Raw genomic sequence first — 23987 nt, forward strand, 5'->3', positions numbered from 1 at the left:
ATACTATATATATATATATATATTTTTTTTTTTTTGAGATGGGGTCTCACTCTGTCACCCAGGCTGGAGTGTATTGGCACAATCTTGGCTCACTGCAAGCTCCGCCTTGCAAGTTCACGCCATTCTCCTGCCTCAGCCTCCTAATTAGCTGGGACCACAGGCTCCCACCACCAAGCCAGGCTCATTTTTTTTTTTGTATTTTTAGTAGAGATGGGGTTTCCCTGTGTTAGCCAGGATGGTCTCGATCTCCTGACCTCGTGATCTGCCCGCCTCGGCCTCCCAAAGTGCTGGGATTAGAAGCATGAGCCACCACGCCTGGCCTTACAATTATATTTTTGAGACTATATTTCTTTTTTTTTTTTTGTCTCCTGTACCCACCTTTCTTAAGAGTCATTCTCTCATTTACATCCATCAGTTGTTGTCCAGCAACTGCTATTTTTTAAAAAACAGTATTGAGTAAATGAAGACAGAAATTTATGTTGTAAGCTCTGCCTATCAATAGAGGATGATTAATGTGGAATAGAAAATATAAACTATAGAGCCTAAGTAAAGGGTTGTAGAAGTATGTAAGACTGATGATCTCCAACCATCCTTCTTACACCTCCCAGAGCCCCTTGGCCCCTAGCAAAACTTCCTTGTTGAGAAGCTACAACCCTAGTCAAAACCCTCATCACTTCAATGGCTTGGACTATTCCTGCAGCATTCAGACTAAACTATTAGCAATATTTTCTTTTTAGTGGTTTTACAGACTCTTATATATGTTTTTAAAGCTGAATATTTTAAATAATAAATATTCAGATTATCTGATAAAAATGAGATAAACAGCAACACAATAACAGTGAGAGAGTGGGTTTCACACCAAGGAAGCAGGGATGTTTTAATATACACAAGACAATAAATGTGATACATCACATAAACAGAATTAAAAACAAAAATCACATGATCATCTCAAATGATGCAAAAAAAGCATTTGACAAAATCCAGCATCTCTTTGTAATAAAACCCTCAACAAAATTGGCACAGAAGAGACATATCTCAAGGTATCTCTGACAAAACCACAGCCAAAATTATACTGAATGAGAAAAAGTTGAAAGCATTCCCCCGGAGAACTGGGACAAGACAAGGATTCCCACTTTTACCACTTCTATTCAACATAGTACTGGAAGTCTTAGCCAGAGAAATCAGACAAGAGGAAAAAAAAAAAGGCATCCAAATTGATAAAGTGGAGGTCAACCTGTCACTATTCACCAATGACTGTATATCGAGAAAACTCTAAAGACTCATCCAAAAAGCTTCTAGATCTAACAAACAAATTCATTAAAATCTTGGTATACAAAATTAATGTACACAAATCAGAAGCATTGATATAGTCCAATAACGACAAAGCTGAGAATAAATTCAATAACTCAATCACTTTTACTACAGCTGCCAAAAATAAAATACTTAGGAATATACCCAACCAAGAAAGTGTAAGATCTCTACAAAGAAAACTACAAAACACTGATGAATGAAATCATAGGTAACACATACAAATGGAAACACATTCCAAGCTTATGGAGGGATAGAATCAATATTGTGAAAATGACCATACTGTCGAAAGCAATCTACAGATTCAATGTAATTTTCATCAAAATGCCAACATCATTCTTCATAGAACTAGAAAAAAAATCCCAAAATTCTTATGGAACCAAAAATGATCCCACATTGCCAAAGCACAAATAAATAAAAATAATAAATCTTGAGGCATCTCATTTCCTGAAATACTTTGACTCTGTCCCCACCTAAATCTCATGTCAAATTGTACTTCCCAGTGTTGGAGGTGGGGCCTAGTGGGAAGTTATTGAATCATGGGGACAAACTTCCTCCTTGGAGTTCTTGTAATATAGTTCTTATGAGATCTGGTTCTTTGAAAGTGCGCAAACCTCCTGCTTTACTCTCTCTTCTGCTTCACCATGTTTCAATGGTGCTTTCTTCCCCTACAACTTTGGCTACAATTGCAAGTTTCCTAAGGCCTCCGCAGCCATGCTTCCTGTATCGCTTTTGGAACCATGAGACAATTAAACCTCTTTTCTTCACAAATTACTCAGTTTCATGTATATCTTTATAGCAGTGTGAGAACAATCTAATACAGAAAATTGGTACCAGGAAGAGGGGCATTGCTATAAAGACACCTGAAAATGTGGAAATGAATTTGGAATTGGGTAATACACAGAGGTTGGAACAGTTCTAACAGAGATAAAAAGAAAAGAGAAAGATGAGAAAAAGTTTGGAATTTCCTAGAGACTTGTTAAATGGTTGTGACCAAAATGCTGATAGTGATATGGACACTGAATTCCAGACTGAGGTAGTCTCAGATGAAGATGAAGAACTTATTAGAAGCTGGAGCAAAGGTCAGACTTGCTATGCTTTAGCAAAGAGACAGCAGCATGGTACCCCTGCTCTAGAGATCTGTAACTGTGAACTTGAGGGAGATGATTTATGATATATAGCAAAACAACAACAACAAAAAATTCTAAGCAGCAAAGCATTCAAGAAGTAGCCTGTCTGCTTCTAAATGCCTATGCTCATTTTCATAAAGAAAGAAATGATCTGAAACTAGAACTTATATTTTAAAGGGATGTAGAATACAACAGTTTGGAAAATTTGCAGCCTGACCATATGGAAGAGAAGAAAATCCCAATCTCTGGAAAGGAATTCAACGCTGTAGAAATTTGCATAAGTAAAGAAGAATGGAATGTTAATAGCCAAGACAATGAGAAAAATGCCTCCTGATCATTAAAGAGACCTTAGCAGCAGCCCCTTCCATCACAGGCCTTGAGGTCTAGGAGGGAAAATTAGTTTGGGGGGCCAGGCCCAGGGCTTCGCTGCTCTGTGCAGCCTTGGGACATGGCACCCTGCATCTCAGGTACTCAAGCTCCAACTGTGGCTAAAAGAGGCCAAGATATATCTTACGCCACTGTTCCAGAGGGTGCAAGCCATCAAAAGCCTTAGTAGCTTCCACATGGCTTTGAGCCTGCAGGTGCACAGAATGTAAGAGTTGAGGTTTAGGAGAATCTGTCTAGATTTCAGAAGATGTATGTAAATGCTTGGTGGTCCAGACAGAAGTCTGCTACAGTTGTCCCTCATGGACCATTTCTACTAGGTCAGTGGAGATGGGAAATGTGGGGTTGGAGCCCACACACAGAGTCCCTGTTGGGGTCCTGTCTAGTGAAGCTGTGAGAAGAGGGCCACCATCCTTCAGACCCCAGGATGGTAGATCCACAGACAGCTTTCACCGTGTCCCAGGAAAAGCTGCAGGCACTCAAAACCAGGCCATGTAGGTAGCTGTGGGGGCTATACCCTGCAGAGCCACAGAGGTAGAGCAGCCCAAGGACTTGGGAGCTCACCCCTTGCATCAGTGAGTCTTGGATGTGAGACATGTAATCCAAGGTTTTTACTTTGGAGCTTTAAGATTTAATGGCTGCTCTGCTGGGTTTTGGACTTGCATGAGGCCTGTAGCCCCTTTGTTTCGGCTGGTTTCTCTCTTTTGGAATGGGTCTATTTACCCAATAGGGCCTCTACTCTCATTGTATCTAAGAAGTAACTAACTTGTTTTTTATTTTACAGGTTCATAGACAGAGGGTTTTACTTTTTCTCAGATGAGACTTTGGGCTTGGACTTTTGAATTAATGCTTGAATGAGTTAACACTTTGGGGGACTATTGGTAAGGCATGATTGTGCTTTGAAATGTGAGAAGATATGAGATTCTGGAGGGTCCAGGTACAAAATAATATGGTTTGGCTCTGTGTTCCCACCCAAATCTCATGTTGAATTGTAATTCACAGTGTTGGAGGACGGACGTGGTGAGAAGTGATTGAATCATGTGGGCAGACTCTACTTGTTACTGTTCTCATGAATAGGTTCTCATGAGATTTGGTTGTCTGAAAGTGTGTTGTTTGAAAGCACTTCCCCCTTAACTCTCTCTCTTCCCCTCCTCTGTCAACTGATCATAGGGAACTCCACATAAATTAAACCTCTCTTCTTTATAAATTACCCAGGCTCAGATATATCTTTATGGGAGCGTGGGAATGAACTAATACTTTTCTCGGCTTCAAACTATACTACCAGGTTGTGTTTACCAAAACTGCATGGTACTGTTATAAAAATAGGCATATAGACCAATGGAACAGAATAGAGAACTCAGACATAAAGCCAAATACTTACCACTAACTGATTTTTGACAAAACAAACAAAAGCATAAAATGGAGAAAGGCACAAACTACCATGCCCAGCTAATTTCTGTATTTTTAGTAGAAAAGGGGTTTCTCAGTGTTGGCCAGGCTGCTCTCAAACTCCTGGACTCAAGTGATCCGCCCACCTTGTCCCCCGAAGTGCTGGAATTACAAGCATAAGCCACTGCACCTATCCTAAATTTAATTTTGATTCAAATGAGGAGTTCTTCTGCTTTTGTATAGCAAATACTATAATTTCTCAAACTTATTTTTTCTAATATCTGAAGAACCTGATTTATGAATACTTAGTTATCTTCTACTTTAGAACCAAATTACTATGGGAAATGTCTTTTGGTAGTTAGTTTCTATAGAACTCCAAAACTTCTTTCACACTAATGCATACATGTATATTTCAATTTGATTTAATCTTTATACAAGATTTCAAAAATTTAATGTGCGGGATATAATCATTGTATAAATTGTTTCACATAAATTGTCAACAATTATACAAAGAGAAGTTATAACCTTAATTTATTTGAAAGAAGATGATTTCCATATTTCTATTCCTATCAGTTGATTAACTCTGGAATTTAACATCGACTATTCTCTCCACATCTCCAAGTCAGCTGCTATAGTTCTCAGTATTTATTCGTGTATGAATTGAAGACTCTGCACTGAATAACATTTGTTTGTCTCAACCTTACTTGTTTTCAAGTTCAATTAACTAATAATGTTTGCAGTATCATTAACCAATTTATTTCACCAAAACTATTTAGTACAGTGTAAGTGTAAGTAATATTTCTAATGCATTTCTTTCATTAAAGCATTTTGAAGCAATTCAACTCATCCATGATGACTTTTGTCAAAACTTTTCTACATAGACTTTCTGTATGCTCTCTATAAGCACATCCCTCTATACCTGCTCATCCTTTTAAGTAAACTCATCTTAAACTTCAAGGTTCAGGTTAACATTCATGCTTTCCATTAATCAGGTCTTTTATGAGCATGGCAGTCATTTGTTTCTATTAGAAGAACACATAATCATATTTGCATACTGGTATTCCGTTCTTTCTTTAATTATATGCATTTTTATTTTGCCATTCTGCATTTTCCTGCTATAATTTTGTCCACAAGTCTAGATCTTGCTCGTCTTTCAAGGCATAGATTACATATTACCTTTAATTTCTCATAAGGTAAGGTTAAGTTAGGTAACTTCTCCTTGTAATTGCAAATCATTCTCTGGATATTTCTCTTGTTGCTTTTATAATGTTTTATAATAGTCTATTTACTGGTTTATCTTCCCCACCAGAATGAATTTTCTAACCACTGGGTACATGGTACTATTTTTTGTTGTTTATGTTGTGTTGAGCCTGCTAATCCATATGCATTAAGCAAATGTGTGCTAAATATAGTAATCCGTGAAAATTTCTTGTGTCTCCATAGCAAAGTAAAAACAATATATTCTTGATGAACTAAGATAATGTAAAGATACGAGCTCTGGAGTAAGTTAGCTTGTGGCAGAAGTCTGGCTTTGCTACTTACAAAGTGTGTTCACTTGGCAAAATATATAAAACTTTGTTATCTTTATTATCATCTTCAATATGAAAGTTATTATGTTTACCCCAATTTTGATAAGACTAAGGAATAGTACAAGTAAAATGGCTATCCAGTGTAACAAACTTATAATGACTACAACCTGGGAGAAAATTCAAAATATTTACATCCAATCCAAACTGAATTAATACAGATAAGATAGGAATCTACATGGGAATTATGCAGTATTTTTCAATACAGGGGTGGGAAAAACATAAGAATTTTACAACATGTAACCCCTGAGTATAAAATAAAAGTTGAAATTAATAAATAAAATAAAATAATTTCAAAAATAGTTGTACTTATTCATCAATGTGCATCAAATATGGATCATGTTAACAAGATCTGAGCTATATAATAGAGAATGGGGTAGGGGCAGGGGTGGGAAAGACTCATTGAACTCATTAAGGTAACAGTCTTTCCAAGATAGCCATTAAATAATTGTCCAGATTGTTATTTAAATATAACTATGTTTAATGATATGATGAGAAGGGTATGACTTTACAATAGATGAAAAATAGATGGTTGAGTCTAGTCAGAGGAGGCCTGGAAATCTTTCCTAGTGCAGCTTAAGTTGAGATTTTAAGGCTGATGAGCACTGGCTAGGTGAAAGGAGAGAATGGCCTATAGGTAGTGAAAACAACACACGGAGACAACACTAACCTTTAGATTGCAATTCCACAAGCTTTAGAGGTCCTTTCTGAAAGTTATCTGAATTCTTGGGGATACCTGGGGAACTACAAGGTCTCTCCAGTGGTGGTAGATATGAGCCCCTCTGTGAACCTCTTTTCTTGGAAGTCTCACTGACCTTCTTGGCCGTGGGTCAACTAGATGTCATAAGGGGCTCTGGATCTTTCTCCTATGGGAGACCCAGTGGTATGCGGCTGCTCTAGGTTCCAGGATGACAGCAACCTTGTGAGGAAGTTATTCCTGTTGGCCTATACAGAATTTCTTTCACAGGATGTGTGCCAATAAGCAAGAGAATGATGCTGATCAGCTGACATGAGGTACCTCAAATAATGTATATAGACAAAAGTATCATAAAAAATATTTCTGGCTGGGAACAGTGGCTCACGTCTGTAATCCCTGCACTTTCGGAGGCCAAGGCGGGTGGATCATTTGAGGTCAGGAGTTCGCGACCAGCCTGGCCAACATGATAAAACCCCGTCTCTACTAAAAATACAAAAAATTAGCTGGGTGTGGTGGTTTGTGCCTGTAATCTCAGTTTTTCAGGATGCTGAGGCAGGAGAATCACTTGAACCTAGGAGGTGGAGGTTGCAGTGAGCTGATATCACACCACTGAACTCCAGCCTGGGCAACAAGAGCAAAATTCTGTCTCACAAAAAAAGAAAAAAAAAAAAGAAAGAAAAAAATTTCCCTGGCTTAGCACATCCTAGGGACAGCTCTATGTTTAGGAGGTAGGTAGCTTAATGAATTTGAGGAAGAAAAAACAAGTGGTGTTGTAACAGCAAATTAAAATGATTAATACTATATAAACATATTAAATGTTGAAAAATATTTACATTCATCTGTTATTTTATTTTTTTTCTGGTGGACTAAAGTATCCTTAAATTGATTCAAAGCTTACATTATTCTCACAATAAGTTAAATATAAAATTTTACATAACACTGTAAAAAAAAATCTTTATAAACTTGTAAATCTTTTAAAAAAATGTACTGAGATAAGTTTAATTAAACAAAAAGATGTTGTAAAATAAACATTGAAGCTTATTTAAAATGACCAAGAAGGCCTTACTCTTATCCCCTTGGTGTGTGTAAACTTCAGACAAGTTTCTTCACACTAGGTGCCTGACCACCCTTTTCTTAGGGGATTTACTTTAGAAATCTTGTCGTTGTAAATTCTTTCTGTCTTTCAGAAATATAAATATCCCAGCTTTTTGCCAGTTTCACAATCTAGGAATGTACTTTTCAAGAACCCTTGGAAATTTAAACAACAAAAATAATAGAGCCTCTATCTCAGTTTCTGTAGGAGGGTAGAGGCCTAATATCAGTAGGCACCTGGATTCAAGTTGGAAAACTACCTCCTGTCATGCAGATAATGAGAAAGTTTACTTTTGTATTGGGTAAAGCCAATAAGCAAACAGAGATGGCCAATGATCTCCCTTTCACAGCAGCCTTTAAAATCTCTACTGCCTTTTGTTGAGTCAGAGTTGAGTTCAGACTCACTTCTGGCCTCTCTTGTTTGTTTCAATAGCCTTAAGTAAAGTTTCCCTTGCCTATTTAACATTATTCAGTGCAATATTTGCTTTGGAAGAAAGATGGCATTTTTTGAACATTTTTTCAAGTGTTCAATATTGAAAAACCAATGGCAATTTCAATCACCAATGAGTATGTGATCACATTTCATTCAGTTAATTTGGCATTTGCCTAGGAAACTTTCTTTTTTAATTTTGAATATTAGTTCAAATTTCAAAAAATTAACATAGTTTATTACTTGTTTATCCTGTTTTCTTATCTGTTTTCCAAAGAAGAGATAGATAGATAAATGCATCCATAAATACACTGATAAACAGATAAGCAATCAGTGCACTCTGCCGTTTGTATGAATGTCCATTATCAGTGTCTGGGGAATAGTGTCTTTTATGGTATACATTTTAAAATGGTATTTTCCAGAAGTACAAAAGGTGTTGATAATAAATACAAGGCCCCTACTGTCTTTTATTTTACTTTTGGTAGCATTTTCTTTTCCAAAACATTACCCCTTTATGAATTCATGGTATGTTATTTACTGCTTCTAATTTTACATTTTTTACAGACATTGTTGTGAGTTGAACATGCATATATTTGGAAATAATGTGTGAACAACAGTTGTCAGTTATAAGTTGACCTCAATTTAAGAGGCATATTATTTTTAACTTTAAAATTTCCATGGTGCGATTCTATTTTTAAGGCTTGGACACTGAGCATTTTTGTGTTTTGATAGCATGTGGCTTAAGATATGAGGGTTTTGTGTTGTTTCCCCTGATTTTTCAGGTTTTTAAATCTTATAATCGAGCATAGAATGTTAATATCAAACAACCTATCCTTACCTCTTTTTTCTTATTCCATAAAATTATATGTCTTTTCATCACTCCTATCTCCATTCTTCTGAACCTGGATTTCCAAGAAAAAAGGGGAAACTTTGGAGGATTTTGGGTAGAAAATATTAAAGTTAGTTTCCTAACATATAGAAAATTTTATTTGCACATTAAGTAGGACATAACAAGTAGTGGGACTATAATTACATGTTGAATCTCCCGAAGGCATTTATTTTTATATTTTAAAACTAATTTCTCAAATAGTGGCTATTACAAATATAATTTGGCCAACATAAATTTTTTTCACAGAAAGAAATTATTGGCAAATTTTTAAAATTTAAAGACTATATGAAGTATAATTTTTCAACAAATATTAAAAAGATAAGATACATGTTATGTTTAATTGGGTATTTTTTCTTTTGAAATATTAAAATTAATATAAAACATTAAAATTTCTCTATTATCGAGTGTTGAGTTATATTTGCATACCATGAACTATTAGAACAATCTTTACATGCTCATGTGTATGCTGCCAGAGATCATGCCGCTTTAGCCGGGAATTGACTGCTGGAGTTAGCTGTTCTCAAGACTTTAAAGAGAAATTTATCCAAAGAACTCTGTTGCACATTTCTAAGAGAGCAGTAGAAAGCATTTCATTTGTCTCTAGAGTAAATGCTGTTGTCCAGAACGAAAGAAAGACCAGATTACTGCAATGTCTGCTTTCAGGTAATAGAATCTCAACTGATTCTTCAGTGTCAGCTGCCATTATTTTAGGCCAGATTGCTCAAATTGCCATACTCCTGGCTTTTTTTTTTCTTTTTAGACCCAGTTCCAACCTAAGGAGCCAAAGTGTAGGCAAATCAGTGTGAATAATCACTTTCAAAAGTAAAGGAAAACAATTACTACTTTTAAATTTATTCTGTTTCACTATTTAAGAGTATAAAATGTGGAAACATAGGTAACTGCCTTAAAAACATAAAAATGTTGATTACTTGGCATGTTAAATAAGCTACATTTCTCAACCTAGGATCTGATCATACTTCATTCAACCTTTGAATGTGTTTTCATTTTAACTATAATTTCATAAACTAGTTTTCATCTTTGAAAAAATTGACATACTTTCTTGATTATCCATTTTTAATTTGATAACATATAAATTATTATACGAAAAATTACAGATACAGTCTATTCATGTTAGCATTAAATTGAAGGTGCCATTAATGGTACTAATCATGTAACATCATCAGTGGGAAGGGAAAACAATCAACCTTGTTAAAATCTTCAATCCCAGAATTGTAAGAGATATAAGAGACATGTGAATGGAAAACTTGATAAACTGGAGGAAGCTAGCAGTTTTGGTGGAAGTAACATTTTTTTTAAATGCCCAGGTTAAAATTTATTTTCATTTAGAACCAGATTAGAAATCCGATGTATGGAAGGTACTTTTACTTTTGTTAAACAATAGTCATGCATTTTTTGAAAGGATGAAACATTAAAAGATCCCAGATAAAATATTTAGATGATATATAACTTTTGTTCTGACCTTTTGGAAGACCAACATATTTTCAACTACTCCATGATCTCACATATTTAGAATTAACTGCACAGTATTTTAGTTTTCTCTATATTTGTGATGCAAATTTTGTTGAAATTTCTAAAATTAAAGCCAAGATTTATACATATTTTCAAGTCTAAAAAATGAGACAGATGCATTTAAAAGAGAAAGTCACGTTTTCCATTATATCAAGCATAACCCTTGCATTAACTGTATACATTTTTAGATAATCAGAGCCACACGTATACACAAATCCAAGCAGGAAGATGAAACCTCACTGTTGGTAATCATCATAATGTCTTCTGTATAATTTTATAAAAGTTATATGAGCACTAATGTTGCATATGTTTTCCTTAATCAGCTCTCAACTAATGATCATATTTTCGGGCACTATGTTTGGTATTACATGACATTCAATCTGAAAACATAGGCAAACACATAATAGCTTATTGGTATTATTTTATATGGAAAAGTAATATCATTTTTTCCATGTTTTACTGCCACCCTCATATTGTTTGGCTGTGTCCCCACCCAAATCTCATCTTGAATTATAACTCCCATAATTCCCATGTGTCATGGGCGGAAACTGGTGGGCAGTAATTGAACCATGCGAGCACGTCGTTCCTGTGCTGTGCTTGTGATAGTAAATAAGTCTCATGAGATCTGAGAGTTTTATAAAGTGGAGTTCTCCTACACAAGCTCTCTTGCCTGCCACCATGCAAAATGTGCCTTTGCTTTTTGTTTCTCTTCCACCATGATTGTGAGGCCTCCCCAGCCATGCTGAACTGTGGGTCCATTAAACTTCTTTCCTTTCTAAATTACCCAGTCTCAGATATGTCTTTATTAGCAGTATGAGAATAGACTAAAACACACCCTATATATAAACTGAAATGCAATTAGAAGACCATGGCAAGTACTCTTGAGTTTTATCTTATTGAAACATAAAAGGATACAATTCAATTGTTTGACATTCTTTAGTACCAAATTTTTCTTTTCAGATATGTAAAGAGAATTAAATATAACTAATATTATTTGCAATTCCAGTTACTTTAAATAAAAATTAGCATTTATAATCTTTTATCAATTACTTTCAAAATTTCAATATTTGAGAGAAAATCTTGGTTTTCTTTGTTTTAAATGGTAACATTTTATCTGTACTTGTAATAAAACCTTAAAATAAAAATATGTAATATTCCAAATGATTTTAATTAAAAACATATTTACCAGCCGGGCACGGTGGCTCAAGCCTGTGATCCCAGCACTTTGGGAGGCCGGCCGATACAGAGAGAGGGCGGATCACGAGGTCAGGAGAATCGGAGACCATCTGGCTAACAGGGTGAAACCCCTCTCTACTAAAAAATACAAAAACTAGCCAGCCGCGAGACAGGTGGCGGTCGCCTGTAGTTCCCAGGCTACTCGGAGGCGGAGGCAGTTAGAGATGGCGTAACCGGGAGGAGCGGACTTGCAGTGAGCTGAGGATCCAGGCCACTGCACTCCAGCCTGGGGCGACAGAGCGAGACTCCCGTCTCAAAAAAAAAAAAAAAAAAAAAAAAAAAAACATATTTACCTATGATACATTATTTTATTTTTGTCATATCTCTTGTTTTTTTAAGTAGAGACAGAACAGAATATTACTGTTTGACTTGACTCTGTATTTTGAAGCCATATGAGTCTACATGAGATTATTGAGCTCCATGACATCAGAGATAGATTAAAAAGCAAAATCATTTTACTAATTGAATAAGACAGGTGAAGAAACCTATGAAATATAGTATAATTAATGTGATCTTGTTTGTATTTCTCAAAAACATTAGAATTTGCTCTCAACAGTTTTCACATATTAGCCATGCATATATATACACACAGGTTAAAATTTTGATATTTAAAGACATTTAACGAAAGTGTATTGACAACCAGCCATGTCATGATACCTTAGAATATGAGTTGGTTTCTACCTCATCTTTTTTCATATATACTATATATAATACACACACACACACACACACACACACACACACACACACACACACACACAGGTTAACATTTTGATATGTCAAAGGCATTTAAATGACAGTGTATTAACGACCAGCAATGTCTTGATTCCTTAGAATATGAGTTGCTTTCTACCTCATCTTTTTCCATGGTAACTAAGCTATTTTTTCCGAGTAATGCTAGTATGTTATAGCTATAAACAATGTGACTTCAGGATTGGGAAGGAGATCTGAGGCCACCCTCAGTCAACCACATCCATTCTGTGTCCTGGAACACGACTCAGCTTGCCTCCTCAAGATCTCTTGGGTTATGCAATACCCTGAAATGCCTTCCTAACTTATCGGAACTTTTGTAAATCCTTTCCTGATCTTCTTAAACAAATAACAAAGCCAATATATTTATTCTTTCTGAATTCTTAGAGCAGATGTTAACAATTACACATATTTGGAATTTATTTACAACTAGCAGTAATAGTGTGCACATATATTATTATATAACCTCAGCTGAAACGTAAAGTCCTAAGGGTGAGAAGCATGGCTTCTATTTTAACAGCTATGGAGTTATCCACTACTATGAATTATATAGTGTTATCACAAGAAAAAGACTGTCTGCCTGGCACAGTGACTCACGCCTGTAATCCCAGCACTTTGGGAGGCCGAGGTGGGTGGATAACGAGGTCAGGAGATCAAGACCGTCCTGGCTAACACGGTGAAACCCCGTCTCTACTAAAAATACAGAAAATTAGCAGGGCGCCTGTAGTCCCAGCTTCTCCAGAGGCTGAGGCAGGACAATGGCCTGAACTCAGGAGGCAGAGCTTGCAGTGAGCGGAGATTGCCCCGCTGCACTCCTGCCTGGGCAACAGAGGGAGACTCCGCCTCAAAAAAAAAAAAAAAAAAAAAAAAGTTGTCAATTATTCAGTCTAAAATTTCATTTTACAAATAATGAAATTAAGAACAAATTAAGAACATAGCTATTAAGTGACTGACGCTTAAGACACATCACTAATGGCAAAAATAATGAGGGCATTAGCATCCTATAACCAGCAAATCTGGCTCTCACTACAGTGTTTATTTGAAGTGGCATTCTGGCTGATTGATAGTTTATAGATATTATAGAATAAAACTACATTGGGCTTGAATAATTCAGAAGATCTCCTTACTCTAATTTTTCTTGTTTATAATGTTGAATATTTCTCAAGGAGGTGTTCTGCTTTAATTTGGTTTATAGTTTTTTCATATTTTACTTAAATTCTTTATATACTATACCGGTCTACTACAAGTATAGCGGGGAGTAGTATTCGCCTGCATTCTACGAGCAACCTGCAGAGCCAAACTTAATAATATTATTAGTAATATTCACTTTTACCAATTTTTAGAATTTTAGAATTACCTTGCCATTCTGAGAATATAAAATTATTGAAGTATATTATTCTCTTACTTTTCTTATTTTTCATTTTGATTATTTATTCTATAATAAAACCATTTTGATTTATGGCGTCAAATTAAATAATGCATGCTTTCCAAATATTAAAATAAGTTTTGTAATCATTGGCTCAGTATCTAGTTATTGGATGATTAACCGCCTTCTCCCCCATTTTAACGACTCTTAATTTTTTTCAATAAATCAATATGCTTTTGATTTTCAGAGTTGTTGTATTCTGTTCTAGTGACCTTTACACCTAATATATTTCTACAATTAAAATTGAAAAATAAGGATAACTTACATTTTACTGTAAGTTTAAAATTGCAATGTACTAGCATTATGGTCACATATTTGAGTTTAAGAGATTCACAAATTTTATAAATAAGTTGTGATAAATCAGGAAATGTGAAAATTCTCCAATATACAGCTTCTTTAATCTTTCCAAGTAGAAAGGGTAGCTACAGAATTTAGAAATTCAACCTTAGAATTACAGGCAAAACTTCAGGTAGACAATTTATGATTCTGATAATTTTTTTCTGATAATTATGTACATAATCAAGTGAATCTTTAGATAACTGACCTTCCTTACTAACTACTTTCTCCCTCTTCATCTCACAGTCCAAGTGAACAGGGAGAGTCTCTTAGAAAAACTGAATCTAGTAAGACAAGGCAACTATTCCAGGTTTTCCATGAACCATGTGTTTTAACATTCCGGCTAAGTAGTTAGGATCCCCACGGAAAAAGTTTTACCCATCTGTACTCATGTAAGTACTATCCTATAGTAATATTTCAGCTGTAGCTATTATTCAAAACCCTCACTTCAAATTTAATTCTTCTTACAATAAATCAAGTCTGTTTTCCATATTTGCCTTTTCTGGAAGTCAAAGTCAGTAGGTAACCATGTTTTATAGTTAGCTGAAAGTTACACAAAAGACAATGCTTGCTTATTTACAAAATCATTTTAAAATACTATTTGTGGACATAACACTATAGAAAATAATTTTTAAAATTCTATATTTATCAATGTTAACTTTGCCTTCCCCACATTATAATAAAAATCTTGAACTTTCTCTGCTTTTCAAAATTGTTGAACTTGAGTCTCTCTAAGTGTACATCCTTATAAAAAATTGCAAAAGCAATAAAAGAGATGCTACTTATTTAATTTCTTATCATGCTCCTTGTTTAATTTTATATTCACTAACTCACTATTCTCTACTTCATATAGCAATAACAATATTTATTTTTATTTCAAAGATGCTTTGAAACTCTGTAGTAAATTGAAAATAAATACAGATTGATTTATTTACAAGGAAGGTTATGTATTAGATATCTCACATATATTCATTAATGTAGTAATCAAACTAAATTTATATGTCAATTTTTAGTTAGGAACTTTTAAAGTCAAAATGGTTTTGGGACTTATCTAGACGTGATGACTATGATTTTAAAAAGTTAAGATCTGAACCGAAGTCGGTCTAGCTTCAAATCCACTTAACTTTGCATTACACCATAAGGTTTTAGTTTATGCCATTTTCTCAGTTTAAAATTTTCTTACTTTTACCCATGGATTTTAGACATCAAATGGACTATCATTACCAGATAAATGATTAGAATTAAAATCAAAGGAAATCTGAATGAATAAGTATGGCAAACATTTTCTATTTTTCATAGATATTCTGCCTTGATTTTGAGGAATTTGATTATGCAAATTTTGATATCAATTTTGGCATGATGATAGGTTACTGTTTTTCATTAAAACCTTTTTATGTGGTATAAGTAATAAGATTTTCAGCCCATGGTAGCAGTTGTCCTTGAAACCACTTATATGTAACTTGAATTTTATTTTTCTAATGGTCTATTCTTATTCATATAGAAAATATGAATTTTCTCTATCCTAAATTAGGATAAGCTTCTCTTTCAGTTAATCCTTAAAACAAAACTGTATTAGGATGTTGGCCTAGAATTTTCTTTATAAACTTAACAGAAATTTTATTCAGATGTATACTGTTACGAGTGAATCTTTTATGTTATATAAATTTTCTGTATATGAAATACTTCATAAAGTAGGTAATTAATGCCTTCTTTGTACATATATTACATATGCATTTCAAAATTTAGAGTCCAAACAGGAAAGAAAAGATGAAACAAGAAGAGAGATTTTGTGTGAGAACCTTACAACACGCCCTATACATACAACTGTGCTCAGTTGTTTTTCCTCCACACCTTTGTTATTACTTTTAAACCAGTTTAAATAATATGAAAAAATGCCTTGCCATATATTGTTTTGCTTTAAAAAGCTGGTATTAAAAAAATAAGAAAATAAGAATTAAGAAAACAAATCTTCATACTTTGTATGATGTTTACCATTTCAAGAATTTGTCACTCCTTATTTTAGATACAGGTTTCCATCTGGTGTTTTTCTTTTGTTTGCAAGAGTTTATTTATTTTTTATTTTTATTTTTCTAGTTTTAACTTTTGCAGTCACGTAGTAGGTGCATATATTTATGGGGTACATGAGATATTTTGATACAGGCATGTAATGTGAAATAAACACATCATAGAGAATAGGGTATCTATCCCCTCAAGTATTTGTCCTTTGAGTTACATACAATTCAATTACCCTTTTTAAAGTTATTTTAAAATGTGCAATTAAGTAATTATCAACTATATTTACCCAGTTATGCTATCCAGTAGCAGGTCTTATTCATTATTTCTATTTTTTTTTTTTTTTTTACCAATTCTTTGTTATTTTTTCAGTGGAGATCTACTAGCAATGAATGATTTCAAATTTTGCATTTCTGAAAACATGTGTTTTAACTTTATGTTTGAAAATATTTTCTGGGTTAGGTTTTTTTTTTTCAGTGTTTTAAGATATTGCTCAATTGTGTTACAACTTGTGCTATTTCTAATGAGAAATCTGCTTCCTGAATGTATAATGTGTTATTTTCTCTTTTAATTTTAAATTTTCTGTTTTCATGGTTTATTGAAAGCAATTTGATCATGATGTGACATAGTATCATTTTATCCATTTTTTTTTGAATGGAGGATTCTGGGGTATTGGGGAGCTACTTGAAAACATGAGTTTACAGTTATCAAATTTGAGAAATGTTGGTTATTATATCTTCAATATCTCTTCTTACCTTTCTCTACTCATTTTTTTGGGAAAACAATGTGATATTGACTGGTTGCAATTATCCTGCAGTTCACTGATGCTTTGCTATTTTTAATTGTTTTATTCCTTTTATTTGCATTGTTTCTATTTCTATGTCCTCAAGTTTACTTACTTATTTTTCTAAAATGTCTACTCTTCCATAAATCCCACCAGGTGGATTTTTTTCAGGCACTGTAACTTTATTCTTCATATTTTTATTTTATATCTTCTATGCTTCTATTTAATAAGTTCAATGATTCATCTAGTTTCTGAATATATATAATACAGTCATATATTTTAATGTCTCGGAATGCTTTCATCTAAACAATTTCTTCAAATAGTTTTATTGATTCACTTTTATTATGAGGTGATTTTTTATTAGATGCCACTAACTGTAAAATTTACCTTGTTAGATGCAAGATAGTTTTATGTGTGAAAAAATACTACATGTAAAATGCTGTTAAGTTCTTTGGAAACAGTCAAATCTATTTCTTTATTTTTATGTTTTATTAGGAGAGATTGAATCTGTGTTTAAACAGTATATATCTTTACTATTTTTCTTCAGGTATTTTGAAAACGATACATAGTCTCTAAAAAAAGAACATTTTAATACATAATCTCTGGTTACTATCATTACTACCTGTTCATTAATGATTCGGACTCACTGGCTTATCGAAGCATTAGAATATTATTTTAGGACAGGGACCATTCAAATGTGGTTTTGCACACTGGTAAATTTTTTTTTTTTAATGTCATTTTTTAAATTTAACTTTGAAGTCCAGGGTTACATATGCAGGGTTTTTTTTACACACAAACTAGTGTCATGGGGGTTTGTTGTACAGATTATCTCGTCACACAGGTTTGAAGCCTAGTACTCATTATTTTTTCATATCCTCTCCCTTCTCCCACCCTCCACCTTCCACCCTCCAATAAACCCCAATGTGTGTTGTTTCCCTCAGTATGCCCAGGTATTCTCATTATTTAGCTCCCTTATAAGTGAGAATATGCAGTATTTGGATTTGTGTTCCTGTGCAAGTTTGCTAAGGATAATGACCTCCAGCTCCATCCATGTTCCTGTAAACAATATCATATCATACATTTTTATTGTTGCATAGTATTCCGTGGTGTATATGTAGCACATTTTCTTTATCCAGTCTATCACTGATGGGCATTTGTGTTGATTCTATGTCTTTTCTATTGAAACAGTGCTGCAATGAATATATGCATCCATGTGTCTTTATAATACAATGATTTACATTCCCTTGGATATATATCCAGTAATGGGATTGCTGTGTCAAATGGTATTTTTGTTTCTAGGCCTTTGGAGAATTACCACATTGTCTTCCACAATGGTTGAATTAATTTACACTCTCACCAGCAGCGTAAAAGTGTTCCTTTTCCTCTACAACCTTGCCAGCATCTGTTATTTTTTGACTTTTTAATAATAGCCATTCTGACTCGTGTGAGATAATTTCTTAGGTAATGCTTTGCACTGGAGCATTTAGTTTGAAGGGAAACCTACCAATACACATTAAAATAAATAAATACATTGATATATTAATGTTTTAGAATCTGTTCTAGGTAAGTGTAATTGTATTACCACAGAAGTGTATATTCTAGGATGTTAATTTAAGATTATTTATAATAACAAAAAAGTAGAGCCTCCCTAAATATCTGGAGAGTGGAAAATAACAATGATGATCACAGTACAGACATACTATGGACTAATATGTAAGAGATAAGATAATAAACTAACTAGAGAAATTAACAAATAACCAATTAGTGTAAAGAGAAGTCTTGCAGAATTATAGGTATGTTATATTGCAATTTATGTTAAATACTTTTTTTCAGGTATTTTTTGTAAAAATACACAGAACATCGATAATTACTTTAGTTTTTAAAGAATGCTGGGATGTAAATAATACATTTTGAATGAGAGTTTGAATTATTTTGAATGAAAATATATTATGCATTTCTAGTATGGTTAAACATTTTTAAAAGAACTTACAGAATCATATTCTGTATTTTAAGAATTAATCAAAATAATACATTTTTTCTCTATAAACATATGCATAGGTTTAGCCACAAAATGAGAAAGGTGCTTAAGATTTGATTTTTTCAAGCATGTAACAGATAATTTTATTATTTCTCTACTGGGCTGTCACCTAATCAGATCCACCTCATTTTTATTATTATTTAAAGATTCCGTTGATGGTTTATTCCAAATATAAATTCAGCTAGATGTAATAATGAACTGGTTGTTCTAAATTTAATTGTTACATAATGTAAATAGTTTAATTTTCTCATTTCTCTGGTAACTAAAACTCTACTAACAGTACTTGTGTATTAGAGAAATTTGTATTTAGCAAATATTAATAGTATTGAAATGAAATGATATATACAAAATCTTTAAACTATAAACATGCAGGTAAAAGAATACCTTACTTTTTTTGTTTAATTCTTAATATGTTTATAAAATACATGGAATACATTAGGTGTATTACTTAATAAGTCAAAGTCAGTATTTGTATGTGTTCACATATCCTTTATTATTACTAAAGAACGGAAGTGTCCGCCGTGCACCGTGGCTCACGCCCGTAATCCCAGCACTTTGGGAAGCCAAGGCAGGTGGATCACGAGATCAGGAGATCAAGACCATCCTGGTTAACACGGTGAAATCCCATCTCTACTAAAATTACCAAAAAATTAGCCGGGCGTGGTGGCACGTGCCTGTAGTCCCAGCTACCCGGCAGGCTGCGGCAGGAGAATCCCTTGAACACGGGAGGAGGAGGTTGCAATGAGTTCAGATCGCACCACTGAACTCCAGTTTGGGCGATAGAGAGAGACTCTGTCTTAAGAAAAAAAAAAAGAAAAACCATGTGGACCAAAGATATTGTTCTAATTAAACTTTTAAACTTTGTTTAATTTTTGAGATGTAATATTTTCTGAGATAAACAATATTAGCAACATTACAAGTACTTTGAGGTTAAGTTGTACATATTTTCTGAAATTCCTTTGTAACCTTCTAATCTTTAGAATGATTAGTAGTACTGAGGTAATTAATTGTCTACACTTACCTGAGAAATACTTTTCAGAAATATTTCTCAGAAATACTTCTGAGAAAATGATTATATAAAACTGACAGTTAAATATAAGTTACACACATAGGCACAATAACATTAATGTGCCTAGATGTGTATGTTTTGTAGATATTCGTATAAATAAACTCAATCTATAATTTGGCTCAGAAAATCAAAGAGCAAAAAAGTATAATTTCAGAAAGATTATTTACATAGTTTCCTCATTTATTTTGAAATATGTTTTAAATCTAGATGTCTTTGTCTTCAAAGTTAAATTAGGACCACTTCTCAGGCAATAGGCACTGTGTTCAGGTTGGCTAGACCTAATTCTTAGTTATCTAGAGGAAAATTTATAAGAAATAAGCCTGCATCTCAGACCATCACCTTGTGTTCTATACTCAGGTATATCATTATAGAAACTTTTTCATACGGCTCAACACTAAAACAGTAAGATGATACAACATCAGGTTCCATACTGAGAATGAGAAAGGGGGTAATAAAAATGCAGTAGGATTTTAAACCAAAGCAGCGTTTCACAATGATTTTGAGTATAAAATCAGATATTGAATTCACATTCAAATCCACCACTGAGTTTGTAGTTTATATTAACAAGTTGTATCTTTCATCTAACATGTTAGGATTAAACATTATAGATATAATACCAAACTATTAAAATGTTGCTTACTCTAGGGAGGCAAATAATAATGTCCCTTTAAAAATAACACTTTGTTTGAAAAATTATGTTGAAATAAGTTTCATCAAATTAGCTAGGAAATTTGAGAGTATACATATTCTTAGACTTATTCGTAAGTGCAACATTACAGCGCAAAATGTAGGGTACATTCGGGGGGTCAGAGTATCTGATGTTGGGCTAAGGAAGACAGAAATATAGAATTTTCACACATATTATTTTAAAACCAAGATTTTAATTTAATTTTCTATTTCTAGGTAGAAGGCTGCTGTTCATAAACAACATTTCTTAATTTTTTAGGACATAATTTTTCACAGAGTCTCTCTTTTCTCAGAACTAGTGTAATTTAGCTATATATTGCTGAAAGTGTGAGAAAAGGATGCAGTATAAGCGCAGAGCATAGGCTAGTGTCAGCAATTGTAACATGTACACACACAAGTAAAAACTTTTATTGTTTATGTAATAAACATTTTTAATACCTGCGGCAGACTCATGACTTTCCCCCTTAAGATACTTGTAAGATTTGAACCTGAATGGGGCTGAATGTTTAAGAGCTAAGGTGGAATATTTTTATGGCAAAATTGGATTTTCCTGTGTTTTTCAGATGCTTGCTTGAGAAGCAGAAGCAAAGCAGAGATCACTTTAGTCTATTCAAATGTCAAAACATCCCCAACCTAGCTCAATTGCAGATGGAAGTGAAGAAAATAGGCCCTTTATGGAGAAAAGAAACAATTGTCTAGAACTTCCATTATTTTTATGTACACAACTCTGAGGGCAAAATTTAAAAAAAAAGAAATATTAGATATTTACCTAAGCAAGAACATATATCTCATATCTAACATATTACAAATAAAATGCAGAAAAAATCATAATATAAAGTGTTAGGAACGATCCAGATGGCTAGCAAATACAAGAAAAGTATATGGAATTCATGTAAATCTGATGAAAGTCTTTAAAAATAATTTAAAAATAGTTGGCACTACTGGGATTTTCACAAGAGAATATGAATATATTAAAAGACACTTAAAACATACTAGCTAATACTTAGAACTTAATGGATGAGTTCAATTAAATAGTAGAAATTGGACATGCAATCAGATAGAGGAAGATAAGAAATTAGAAAATGCAGAACCTCAAATACTGAGAGAAATAAATGAAAAAGAAACCAATTTGGAGCATGCTCAAATGTTCTCATGTTGGTATTAGTGGAATTGTAGGAAAAGAGAATAGACTGTGGGAAAGGAACAATACTCAAGAAAATAATCATCACAAACTTATGAGAAAAAGTCAAGCCACATATTCAGGATGATAAGCAACCCCTAAGAAGAGTAGGTTTAAATACAACCAAACCCAGCCTTATTATAGTAAAATAGATCAAAAGCAAAGATAAGAGCGAATATTAAAATTATCCACAGGGAAAGAAATGGCACATTGCCATTAAATGAACAACAGAACAACAGAACAACAGTAGCACTTGCAATGGGTTTTCAAAATAAGCATAGAAGCCAGACTTCAATGGGATGATCTTTTTAATGTCTTGAAATAAGTTTATACCCAAGCAAAACTTAGCCTTTATAAATAACAGCAAATAATTTTGGACAACTGAAAACAGACAATGTATAGCCAGATTTGTTTAAAAATGAATACTAAATGGAGTAATTTGATTTCATAAACATAATCTCTGAGAAAAACAGGAATATGGAAAATGAAATGAGAAAAGAACAAAGTGTATTTTTTCCAAGCATTTAAAAAGTAATTGTCATAAACACTTTCCAGAAAATAGAACAGTAGGGATAATTTTGCAACTTGTTTTGTAAAGCCAACATAACATTGCAGCCAAAACTTGACAGGAACATTATAAGGAAGAAAAAAAAAATTGCAAGGCAATCCTTCAAAAAGCAAAAATCTGTAAAAAATATTAGAATTGTGAATTAAAACAAAGATTAAACATCAGGACAAAATTTGGATTTATTCAAGAAACTCAAGGTTCTGTAAACTTTGGAAAGTCGATCAACCTAATTTACCATAACAAAAGACATGCAGAATTATTATTTGCTAAAATTTAAGAACCCGGTCAATGTCATTATTACTAGTATACTGGAAATAAATCATTCTCTTAACCTAATACATTGTCTACAAAAATTTTGGGGAGAACAGTATAATTTGTAGGATTTATTAATATGTTACTAATTCTTTAATATGTTTACCATTAAGAACTAGATGTGAACTTGACAAGTGGTATTTCTACTTCTATTCAATAGTATACTGAGGTTCTAGGTAGTAAAATAAGGAAGGAAAAGAAGCAAAACACGTAAGATTTGACAGAAAAAACTTTTATAGATGACATACTTGTGTATGTAAAATTCCAATTAATCTACAAATGACTTATTTGAATAGATAAGTACTTTTAGGAAGGTTGATGGATTCAAGGTTACCTATACAATTTATTGTGTTTTCCATACCATTAACAAATAAAATAAACTACTATTTAATGTCAATACATTTTAATAACATCAAAGCATCGAATACTTAAAATAAATTAAATAAATAAAATTCATAAGACCTATACAAAATATTAGAAATTATTAATGAAAATAATATAAAGATTAAAAAATAATGGAAGATAAAAAATTAATGGAAGTTAAAAAAATTAATGGAAAAAGTAATGAATTATTATACCTATGGATTGCAAATAGTCAATATTATAAAAATGTCAGTGGTGCCTAAGCTGATCCATAAATCCAGGGCATTCGCACAAGATATGTGAAAAGCTTTAAAAGTAAAAGAACTAGGGATAATTTTGCACCACTACTAATAGACGAAACTACTAATAGACGAAAAAGTGCTCAGTGTCAATAGCTGCTTGTAGAATGAAGATTTAAATTAGAATGTGATATTAATACATATCTTAAAGCACAAGTAACATGAAAAAATGTTTACTTGTCAACTTACGAAAAAGGTAAAATCTAAAACTCTTCACAGTTTTTTTTTTTTTTTTTCCGAGACGGAGTCTGGCTCTGTCGCCCAGGCTGGAGTGCGGTGGCCAGATCTCAGCTCACTGCAAGCTCCACCTCCAGATTTACGCCATTCTCCTGCCTCCGCCTCCCAAGTAGCTGGGACTACAGGCGCCCGCCTCGTCGCCCGGCTAGTTTTTTGTATTCTTTAGTAGAGACGGGGTTTCACCGTATTAGCCAGGATGGTCTCGTCTGATGGCTGGTACACTAGGGGTTCTCTGGGACTCTAGTATTTTTCTA

The sequence above is a fragment of the Rhinopithecus bieti genome, unplaced genomic scaffold (assembly GCF_001698545.2).
Source record: "Rhinopithecus bieti isolate Rb0 unplaced genomic scaffold, ASM169854v2 scaffold_1934, whole genome shotgun sequence".
NCBI classification, from domain to species: domain Eukaryota; kingdom Metazoa; phylum Chordata; class Mammalia; order Primates; family Cercopithecidae; genus Rhinopithecus; species Rhinopithecus bieti.